The sequence below is a fragment of the Cheilinus undulatus genome, linkage group 20 (genome assembly GCF_018320785.1).
Source record: "Cheilinus undulatus linkage group 20, ASM1832078v1, whole genome shotgun sequence".
Taxonomy (NCBI): domain Eukaryota; kingdom Metazoa; phylum Chordata; class Actinopteri; order Labriformes; family Labridae; genus Cheilinus; species Cheilinus undulatus.
In genome coordinates, this window is record NC_054884.1 from 2492665 (window position 1) to 2504378 (window position 11714).

The following is an 11714-nucleotide window of genomic DNA, read 5'->3' on the forward strand; positions in this document are numbered from 1 at the left end:
TTCATACTGGAGGAAATCTGCAGACCTCATATTTAGGGCCAGTTATAATAAGAACAGGATATGACCTCTGATAACTGTACCACGGGCCGGGTTTGGCCCCCGGGCCTTGAGTTTGACACCGGTGCATTAATTCAAACTGTTAAAAGGAGCAGTCATGATATTCTCTGATGGATTCATGCATGAATAATTAAAACTTGAGGACCCTTTACTAAAGCGTCACAGCTCACAGTTACATTTTAAATCTGAAAATGACTCTAAAGCCAGCGTTTATATTCTGTTATATTTATTATCTTATATTCTGCAGGAGTCAGAGTCAGCGCCGAGGTTCTCATGCAGGCAGGTCTCTTAGAAAGGGAGGTGTTTCTCTGGGTTTTGGTCTTACAGTGTTCAGGTCTCTGCTACTTGGCTGCATGTTTTGCTGCATGCAGCTGCACGTGTGCTGGCACCATGATGGCGTTCGTACCAGGCCTGTGTGCTGCAAGTTAGCTGATCTGTCTGTGCCGTCATTCTTCATCAGTTTTACCTCAGTGACCTCCTCATTAGACTCTGATTCATTCTAGATCTGAGCTGGAAATATTCAGAGTGAATGCATCCTGTACAAACCAAAGAGTTTCTGCTAAAACAGGCTTTTACTTTGAAAAGAATGACTCACTAACACTACCTAATACTTAATCCCCCTACCATGATCAATAATCTTCATTAACACACACAGACATGACAAATAAAGCAGTTATGAGTCTTTATTTCTGTTTTATGTTGTTTCTAAGCCTTTCTCCTCGGTTCAGGGCTCGAGGTCATCAGGTGAGCTCCGCTCTTTTGTCTGTGCTCGCCGTGTCTCCGTGCAGATTGCTTCGTGATGAAGTGGTCGTCTATAAAAGCGTGACCTGGAGGTCAGGGCCGAGGGCGGGCAGTCATTCATTATGTGACACGCGTGGAGCAGAGTGGGCTGACGAACACGCCGCTGCACCTCCGTGTTAGTGTGATAGAAAGAGTTTAAATGTGATGCCATCAAATTATCACAAAAATAGCAGAATTTTTATCTGATCAGACAGTACCTATAACACGGCTACAAAACCAGAACTCCCAGACACACATTAACGGGCAATTTAGTGTTCTCAATAACCTAAAGAGGTTTGCATTCTGACATTCCATCTTTTTATAAAAATAAAAAGTTTTGATTGGTAAAATATCAGAGTTGTGCACAAGAAAAGCTTTGCATTGAGCCTGTAACTACCTGGGAACAGGGTTGCTAGGCAACATGAACTCTGAAGCATCCGCTCTTTCTTCCTGTCTCTATAGAAACGATAATATTCTCTTATTTTTTTGTGTTTCATCACCGAGCACTAACCTTACAGCTGAGGGACTGACCAGATCCATGTCTGCCATCAGACTGATCAGTCTTAAAGCTCTTGTTCCTGGTCAGAGAAGGACCTGACCAATCAGCATCATAAGAGGAGGAAGAGGCGGGGCTACAGGTGTGGTTTAGGTAAAGTGGTAAAGAGATCAGCATGGATGCAGCTGTAGCTGCAGTTTGATCAGAATTTGGACCACACTGGAAAATGTTCTCTCTTCTCCTAACTCCACTGATAGTGAACGATCCAGGACCGACAACAGCTGACTGTAGAGATCAGCTGATGGCGTTTACGTCTAAAGGCGGCCTTACACCCGAGGATTTCGCTAAAACTCTTTAAAGACTCTAGACAGACTGACATCTGAGACCGTCTCAGATCTAAAGACAAGTTCTTAGTTCTTAGTTCTTAGTCTCGGATTAAGTCTAGAATATGATTCCTTTTGAGATTATTTCCCATCATGCATCTGGAAGAAATTCACAACAACATTTTTAGAGCAGAGAACAAGATGTAGAAGGAGATGGAGATCACATCTGAGTTAATATGTCTAACAATCTGATGTTTTTACATCATTTACATCGAGCAGAAAGGAAAGGAAAGTTAAACACTGAAGCAACTTTGCATGTTACTGCAACAACGGAGGAACTGTCCTGGAAACACTTCAGAATAAAAGTACCGTATGAAAAACGAGTCGTCTCACCACAGAAACAAACTGACTTACTACAGTATCAAACACGGTTGATGTTATCGTAACGCCAAGACTGAGGAAAGACCGCCATAAAATGCTAAAATCGAGTCTTATGACCACCTTACAGCTAACGACTGAGACAACGGGAGCGAGCTGCAACTTTAGCAAGACTCCCAGGATTTTACCGCCTGAAGACGTCATACGTTCTGTTGTTCTGATTGTCCCGTGGTGACGCCCCCACATATGAAGAGGTCATATGCATGGCACATGATCATTTCAGAGAGCAGCAGGCCTGACTACACAGATGTGCTGCAGCACAGGCAGGTTTTAGTGACACACTGGAGACCAGATGACAAAGGTGACAAACCTGGAAACTGAAGTCCACTGTTCCCTAAACGTCCTCACACACGTCAGACATGTATGTTTGATCCTTCTGTTGATGTTTAGAGTTTATTCATCGTGTGTGTGTGTTAGTATCAGTCTGAGGGTCTAAGCATAAGAGCTCAGAGCTTTCAGAGAAACATCTCCATAAGTGAGGGCGTTGATACGGTCTCTCCTGGTTAACAGGGTAAAACAGAGCTAATTTAAAGGTATCGATACTGACTGGAGCTGCCTGAGTGAACACATTAGAGACGGAGTCTGCATCCCTCATCCTCTGACTGACAGGCTAATTAGACGTAAAGTAATGGTGTTTGTAATCACGGCTAAATGACGACCATAAGTCACTCAGTGAGGGCTCAGAGACACGCTAGCTCACTAATAAAACATCAGCTCCTGGTTTGACCTTTTTCTCTGTAGGCCTGAACCTTCAGCCTTCATCCTGAGGCTCTGAGAACAGACATTTCTGCTGAAACACGTTTTATCTACTTTATTTATAAAGCCCACTATGATGTGGCCACGCTGCAGCACAGTGACTTAAGCACAGAAATACAGGTAGTATTGAGAAATACAGAGGCACATAACACCGTTTGATAACTTTATAGTTGTACTTTTATTCTTAAATCCAGATCAGTCTGCCTCTGATGAAAAACCCGTACCAGCCAATGAGAGCAGAGCAACATGGCAGCTAACAGGATCAGCCGTTCTCTGAGCTGGATGTTGTAAAAGAAGAGCAGCTTTAGAACCCTTAGAAAACTTTTAAACTCAGTGAAAATCCTCGACCAACATCCTGCCCTCCCACAGCTGATCATCCATCATGTGGTGTTCAAACTTTTCTGACACAGCAAATGTTCCTGCTCTGGTGGAGCCGCTGCATTATTAGATTCTAATTTAATGAAGCCACAGCAATGACCTCACATTCCTCAACATTTATTTTAACCATTTACAAGCAATACAGACAAAACAACACATTCCAAATTATTTTGCAAATGATATTTTTCCTGGATTTTCACAAATAGTCGATGCAAATGACAGTCAGTCAGAATATCCTCCCAGAGCTGCCGTTTTGACATGAACTGCCTCCCAGCCTCATAGATCTTTAGCTTGAGGATGCTCCAAACCAGAGTTACTCAACCCTGCTCAACCAAAGAGCCAAACTGTTGAAAAATACCTTTGCAAGAGCCACAGTCTGAGTGAAAAGTGGCAAAAACGACTTACAGTAGCAATGAAAATAAGTTAAAGGTGGCAAAAATGGTCAGAATGCAGCAAAAATGGGTCAGAAGTGACAAAAAATAAGTTACAGGTGTCAAAAATGGTCAAAAAGTGGCAAAAACGTGACAAAAAAATGAGTGAAAATTGACAAAAATGGGCAACAAAAGGAAACAAGTGTTATGTAATGGCAAAAAGTACCTTAAATGGGCAAAATGTGGCAAAAAATGCCAAAAAAAAGGAAAAGTGGGCAAAAAGTGGCGAATAGAATGGGCAAAAAATTTGGAAAAAAGGAAACAAGTGGTATGTAATGGCAAAGGGTAGCTTATTTGGACAAAAAATGGCAAAAAGGGGGCAAAAATGGGATAAAAGTGGCAAACACATGGAAAAAAAAAAGGAAAAAGAGATTTCAAAAATGGGCAAAAATTGGGGGAAAATGGGTTTTAAATGGCAAGAGGTAGCTCAAATGGGCAAAATTGGCAAAAAATGGTGAACTAGGGCAAAAATGGGCGAAAGTGGCAAAAAGAAGAGGCAAAAATTTGGGACAAAAGGAAACAAGTGATATTTAATGCCAAAGGGTAGCTCATTTGGAGGAAAAGTGGCAAAAATGGGGAAAAGAGTCAAAAAGAACTTTCAAAAATGGACAAAAAATAGGGAAAAATTGATTTTTAATGGCAAAAGGTGCCTAAAAATTGTGAAAAAGGGCAAAAATGGAATAAAATTGGACAAAATGGGAATAGGTGGCAAAAAGAAGCTCCAAAATGGCCCAAATAAAAAGGAAAAAAGGGGTTTTTAATTAATGGCAAAGGATAGCTTAAATGGGTGGAAATGGCAAAAATGCTGAAAATGGCAAACGTTTCCCTTTTTTAGGTTTTCTGGGGTAATAATATTTAAAATTAAGACACAAAAGAGCCACAAATAATCACAAAAGAGCCACACATTGAGTACCACTGCTCCAAAGGTTCTCAACAGGGTTAAAGGTCAGGGGAGGATGGGGGCCACACCATGAGTTTCTCTCCTTTTATGCCCATAGCAGCCAATGACACAGAGGGATTCTTTGCAGCATGAGATGGTTCATTGTCATGCATGAAGATCATTTTGCTACAGAGGGCACTGTTCTTCTTTTTGTACCATGGAAGAAAGTGGTCAGTCAGAAACTCTGGATACTTTGCCGAGGTCATTTTCACACCTTCAGGGACCCTAAAGGGGCCTACCAGCTCTCTCCCCATGATTCTGGCCCAAAACGTGACTCCGCCCCCTCCGTGCTGATGTCACAGCCTTGTTGGGACATGGTGGCCATCCACCAACCATCCACTACTCCTCCATCTGGACCATCCAGGGTTGCACGGCACTCATCAGTGAACAAGACTGTTAGAAAATGAGTCTTCATGTATTTCTGGACCCACTGCAACTGTGTCTGCTTAATAGACACTCAAAGACACGCACAATGCAGGAAAATATACAAAAACTGAAGTAGATTAAGCCAATAAAAACACAGAGACAGTCAAAAATGACAGAAAAACATCAGAATCATGATTTAAATGCCTGTCTGAAAGGTGAGTTTTGAGCAGTGATTTGAAAGTGGGTCAGTCCATGCAGTTCTGAATATGTTCAGGGAGTGGGTTCCAGAGGGAGGGGCAGCTATGGAGAAGGCTCTGTCCTACAGCTGGGCAATTCATTGAAAAATAATCAAAACTGACGTTTAGAGCCTAAACCGATGAAAACTCGCAATGTCAATTATTTCAGTTTTTTCCCTTGTAATTTTCTCTATTAATGCACCACCTCCTTAGAAATAAACTACAGGCTGTGCAGTCATGTGATAGGCAGCCAGGTGTCACAAGGCATGCAGCATGGAAACCCAAAACAAGTACTGGTCATTGTCATTTTGTCACACAGCAGGAATGAAAACCACGGACAGGTTTGATCAGGATCATGTGGTGCAGATAAAACACGGCACAGACCGACTGCAGAAATCTGACTGATCACTCAAAATTTCTGTTCCTTTATTCAATTTCAAAGAATTTCTGGTTTTCTCTTTAGACTGTCTTCAAGAGTATTGGTGCTTTTGCCCCAAATGAACCATTTTAGTCTTCTTAAGTTAACAGCTTTAAATAAAAATTCAAACCCAGCTTATTCTGATAAACAAACATAAAGTTTTATTCCTCCAGAGGAACAGAGACACATTATCAGGTACATCTCTCTCTCTCTCTCTGTTTCTTGGTGTCCATCTTGAGTCTCTGGGTCCTGCAGGGTCCCTCTTAGATCAGAGACCTCCTGCTCCCTCTGCTCACCTCTCCACCTGTCACACAGAAACACAGACACAGTGAAGAACAGCCTGAATGACCACAGGGTGAAGGGATCAGAGCGAGAGTCCATGAGGGAGGCGTGTCTGTGCTTATAGTAAATCAGGTCAGACTCACGTTATACAGGAAGTTCATGATTACATTTATCCCGTAGGAAAGGTCGGCTACACTCTGGATGATTTAAGACAGAAGATTTGACCCTGCTGGGTGTGGCCCCATATGAGGGTTGTTGCAGCCCAATTATTGTCCAAATCCTGCTGACCAAGTCAGAGATTCTGAATCTCAAATCATGGAAATCAAAGTTTGATATCATCTTAAAGACACCACTCCTGAGGTGCATGTAAAGCAGCCTTTAAACGAAGTCACATGACCCAGGTGAACAGCTGCCCTGCAGAGGGTGAGACGACTGGACCATAATAAGCTGAATGAAACTCACTAAGGTTGTTTAGTTCAGCTCATATATGAGGCCAGGATCACCACTCACACCATCATCTAGAGCAGCATTACTCAACCCTGCAGAACCAAAGAGCCAAACTGTTGAAAAATACAATCTAAGTGGTGAAAAGTGGCAAATATGGGTGAGAAGAGACCAAAAAATAAGTTAAAGGTGGAAAAAATCAGGAAATGGTGGAAAAAAGTGGAATTTAATTGCAAAAGGCAGCATAAATGAGCGAGAAGTAGCAAAAATAGGCAAAAAGGGGCACACATTTGGGGAAAAAGAGGCAAAAATGGGTGAGAAGAGACCAAAAAATAAGTTAAAGGTGGCAAAAATCAGGAAAAATGTGGCAAAAAATCAGACGAAAAGGTGGAAAAATGGGCAAAAAGTGGCATTTGACTGCAAAAGGCAGCTTAGTAGCAAAAATAGACAAACACGGAGGAAAAAGAGACAAAAATGGGTTAGAAGTGGAATAAAAATGGGTTACAGGTGGCAAAAATGGTCCAAAAGTGGCAAAACCAGGGCAAAAAATGAGTGAAAAGTGACTAAAATGGGCAAAAAGCATCAAGGACAGCTTAAATGGGCAGAGAAGCAAAAAAGGGGGAAAAAATTGCAAAAAAACAGGATAAAAGTATCAAAAAAGTGTCAAAAATGGGCTAAAAGCAATAAAAATGAAACTAGAACAACACTCAGAGAGCGGCATGATCCGGCTCACTCCCAAAATCTAATTTGCGGATTACTCCCTCCCTGGTGGGGTGGAGACACAGTGAGGCAAAGCATTGGCTTCACTACGTGTGGACTGTCATGGTGGAAGCACCCATGGTCTCACTGGACGAATGGCAGTCATGTCAGAGGGTGAATATTCCTCTGTTCCTCCCAGCATTGTGACTATTCTCGCTACAGTTGGCTGTCTTTCTCTCTGTTACGCTCCGACTCGTCTCCTGGACCGGGCGTGCGTCTTTCAAACTCTATAAACTCCAAAACTTTGAATAGAAACACACCCAAAAACATGCTGCTGGGATTGAAGTTACTCACGTCCGCCATCTCCTGGTGTAAAGTGGTAACAGCGCAGACCTCCGCCATTAGCCCTAACCCAATAGTACAGAATCCTTTAGAAAAATTCCTGGATCCAGACGGTGATCCGGATCAGTCCCAAAATCTAATCAGTTCTTCCTTACGCCATTTCTGACATTTCCTGAAAATGTCATCAAAATCTTTCCATGACTTTTTGAGTTATGTTGCTAACAAACAAACAAACAAACAAACAAACAAACCCACCCGATCACATAACCTCCTTGGCGGAGGTAAAAATGGGCTAAAAGCAATAAAAATGGAATAAAAGTAGCAAAAAACTGCAAATAAGGGTAATGGAGATATACGAACAAAAACTAGAGGTTTACAACGAATGCTTACTGTGTAAGTGTAGGAAACTGATTAATGTTACCTGCAATAGATAATTTCTGAGGTCAAATTCTCCTTTCTAAGGGAATAAACTTTCAAAATAAGACATGAAAGATCCACATGAGCCTCCAGAGCCACGCGTTGAGTATCACTAGTCTAGAGTGAACAGACCAGCATGTATGACAGGTTACCCATGACAACCAGTCCTCTTTTCTCCAGTTCACATCAGATCAGGGCTGGTTTGTGTCTTTATGAGCAGGATATGACTGGGCCTTGCTCTTAAGACGCCCTTCCTGTCCTAACATATGACTTACTCTACAGTTCTCTACAGCTATGAGACAGGAAGTGGAAACAGAAGCACAGAGTCGTGGAAGCAGCTGCAGGTTTCATCTCGTCCTGTCATGAATGTTTGCAGGACGACACTTTTCTCATCCTCACTCATGCGATGCACACATCAGCTCATGTGCTGACCCGTTTAACTCCTCATGGCCCCCTCTCCAGGATTTTTATTTTTAAAGAACAGCAGGGGGGCTGGAAGGTGTCTGTAGGCCAACCTTAATCCGTCCTAATGCCCTGCTGCTAACGCTACAATTAGCACGCCACACCTCGGAGCTGATCATGTGAGCGTCACCCTGAAAGCTCTTAAAGTTTGAGATTAACACGTTACTGAGTTCACGGGCTGACCCGGAGCTGCTGCAGCCTTTCTCTGGGTCTTAATGGAATAATAATGAAGTGGAATTGCAGAGCGCCTCCATGCATTGTGGGTATTGACCGGTCTGCAGACAGCTGAGGCATGAACGCCACGCGCCCCGCATCGATCAGAGGCCAGGTCGCTTTTCTAACATTAAAAACATATTAAACGCTCGGGATGCTGCCATCAGAGGCATGAACACATGCACCATGAAGTCAGAGTGAAGATGTGACACTGAGCATGCTCACTGAGAGCTGGAGTGAGCACCAATCAGATGGAGATGTGATGCATGGTTTAGTTTTAGATGTTTGACTACGTCTGTGTTCTTAGACCCGTTAGTGCAGAAAAACTGTCTGTTTAATGAAGTTCAGAGTTTTTTAGCCTAGTTTATCATTCTTCTCACATTTTTCTATGTGCAGTAAAAAATCAGCTGCTGATAAAAACACTTAGTTAACCGATTTATGAAAACAGAGGAGCAACCTGAGCTCATGTATGACTGATGAACTCTACATGCCCTACTAATGCAATACACTGTTATATTTCTACTCATACAAAACCCTTCTGGCACATTTACAAATTCCCAAAATGTTCAGAGGAATCCCCAAAACATGACGTTTAAATTTCTCAGATTAAATATGTTAGGATCCAGGGCCAGCGAGGTGGTGTTATCCCAGGAGATGGTGGTCCTCTCGTACCAGGAGGCATTCCCATTGGAGGACCGGGGGGGGGTCTCATACCAGAGGATGGACCATCATACCTGGAGGCGGGGCTCCACAGACTGATCAAAAACCTGCCCAACTGTTGTGTGGTCCATCAGGATGACTTCTTCAAGCCCCACAATCAGATTGAAGTTGGTGAAGATGGCTTTAAGCAGTACGATGTCATCAATGCTCTGGACATGGACGCCATGATGAGTACGATCTACGCATGGTTGGATAACCCAGTGAAGTTCGAGAAATCTCATGGCGTTAATAACACCCTGGACACTGAGATCGTCCCAAAGTCTGACACCAAGGAGGAGGAGACTCACATCCTTATTGTGGAAGGCTTTCTGCTTTACACCTACGAACCTTTGATCGATGTGCTGAACCACATTACTTTATTTCCATCCCATATGAAGAATGCAAAAAGAGGAGGTGCTCTAGGAACTACACAGTGCCAGATCCACCCGGCCTGTTCGATGGCCACGTCTGGCCCATGTATTTGAAACACAAGAACTGTTTCAACTGTTGGATACTGTGTCAGTGTTCCAGCGATGCTCAGGAGTGAGCATTGCTCACACTCCCCACTCCTCCTCTGTGCCTGGGGCATAGGCGCTCCACGCCACAACCTGCTGCTCGACCCACACCTGGACCGCCAGCCATGCCTGCCAATGGGACCAGAGATATACTGGTATCTTTAGGGGGCGGGCCCTCCACAGTCATAGAAACCAGGTTCTTCCCCTTCAGCAGAACCAAACCCAGAACTCTCTTCTCCTCTCGCTGTGGCTGCTCCGGCTCTTCCTGACCTCGTGGCAGTCACACAGGATCAGGTTCATGTGTTTGTCAAAGGCCTTGAAGACACTGATGAAGATTCCTGCGGGATGCACCTCATCCTGAAGTCGATGTGCTGTAGCATCTTACTGCTCTTACCCACCGTCATGTTTGTGCTTCTGACAACTCCCATTCCCGCCAGATTTAGGCATCATAAATAAAAGCTCGGGTTCACAGAGAAATCCTGTTCAGCTTTCTCTTGCTATGAAGATTATGAATTTTATTTTATTTATTTCACTTTATTTTATTTTATTTAACTATTTCTTATTTCATTTTATTTCATTTTCTTTAGTTTAATTTTATTTGATTATTTCTTATTTTATTTTATTTTATTTTACCATTTCTTATCTAATTTAATTTTATCTTATTTTATCTTATTTTATTTTATTTTATTTAACTATTTCTTATTTAATTTTATTTCGTTTTCTTGAATTTTATTTTATTTTATTTTATTATCTATTTCTTATTTAATTTAATTTTATCTTATTTTATTTTATTTTACTATTTTTTATTCGATTTAGTTTTACTACTTCTTTTCTAATTTAATTTAATTAGATTTCATTTTATTTTACTATTTTTTAATTTAATTCAGTTTTACTACTTCTTTTCTAATTTTATTTTATTTTATTTTACTATTTCTTGTTTGATTTTATCTTATTTCATTTTATTTTATTTTATATATTTTTGTTTTATCTTTTTTTTTTAACTCATTTGCTTGTAAAATATAAGTAAATACATTTTCCCCAAGAAATTACTAGAGCAAAAGTAAAATTACTGATGTTAAAAATCAAATAAGAAATAAAAAGCTTCTCAGTGATGGTCATGTGAGTAAATGTGAGGATTGAATTTCATGCCTGAGTTTACATTTCTTCATTGCTCTAATACATTGTAGAATAAATGTCTGCATGTATAGTTTATACTGTAGACTTTTTATTCTCCTGTAGTATTTACTTTTTGACTGGTGCTTTAATATCTGATATTTTCTTCTTCTGCATTATTGCATTGCTTATTTTTCTAGTTACATGGAACATGATTCAGTATACACCTGCTTTATGCTTTTATTCTCACTGAGGTCAGGTTGTTGGTCTCTATTCTCAAAAAAGATATCTCTAGAATGCTTTGGGGATTTTATTCTAACTTCCTGGACCCACCGCTGCTCTCTTTAGCTCAGACTAGCCGATGAAGACATCCTCAACTTCAACAACTCATGATGAAGATTCAGATGGCTCATATACTGTATCAGTGTGTGTGTGCATACACAGGTGAATGTTCATATACTGTATCAGAGTGTGTGTGCATACACAGGTGAATGTTCATAAACTGTATCAGTGTGTGTGTGCATACACAGGTGAATGTTCATATACTGTATCAGAGTGTGTGTGCATACACAGGTGAATGTTCATATACTGTATCAGAGTGTGTGTGCATACACAGGTGAATGTTCATATACTGTATCAGAGTGTGTGTGCATACACAGGTGAATGTTCATATACTGTATCAGAGTGTGTGTGCATACACAGGTGAATGTTCATATACTGTATCAGAGTGTGTGTGCATACACAGGTGAATGTTCATATACTGTACCAGTGTGTGTGTGCATACACAGGTGAATGTTCATATACTGTACCAGTGTGTGTGTGCATACACAGGTGAATGTTCATATACTGTACCAGTGTGTGTGTGCATACACAGGTGAATGTTCATATACTGTACCAGTGTGTGTGTGT

The 11714-nt window shown here is 41.4% G+C and overlaps 1 pseudogene; it reads right to left on the reverse strand.

Moving 5' to 3' along the window:
- Positions 1 to 5911: 5911 nt before the first annotated feature.
- On the reverse strand, positions 5912 to 10096 carry LOC121528530 (annotated as a pseudogene).
- Positions 10097 to 11714: the final 1618 nt, after the last annotated feature.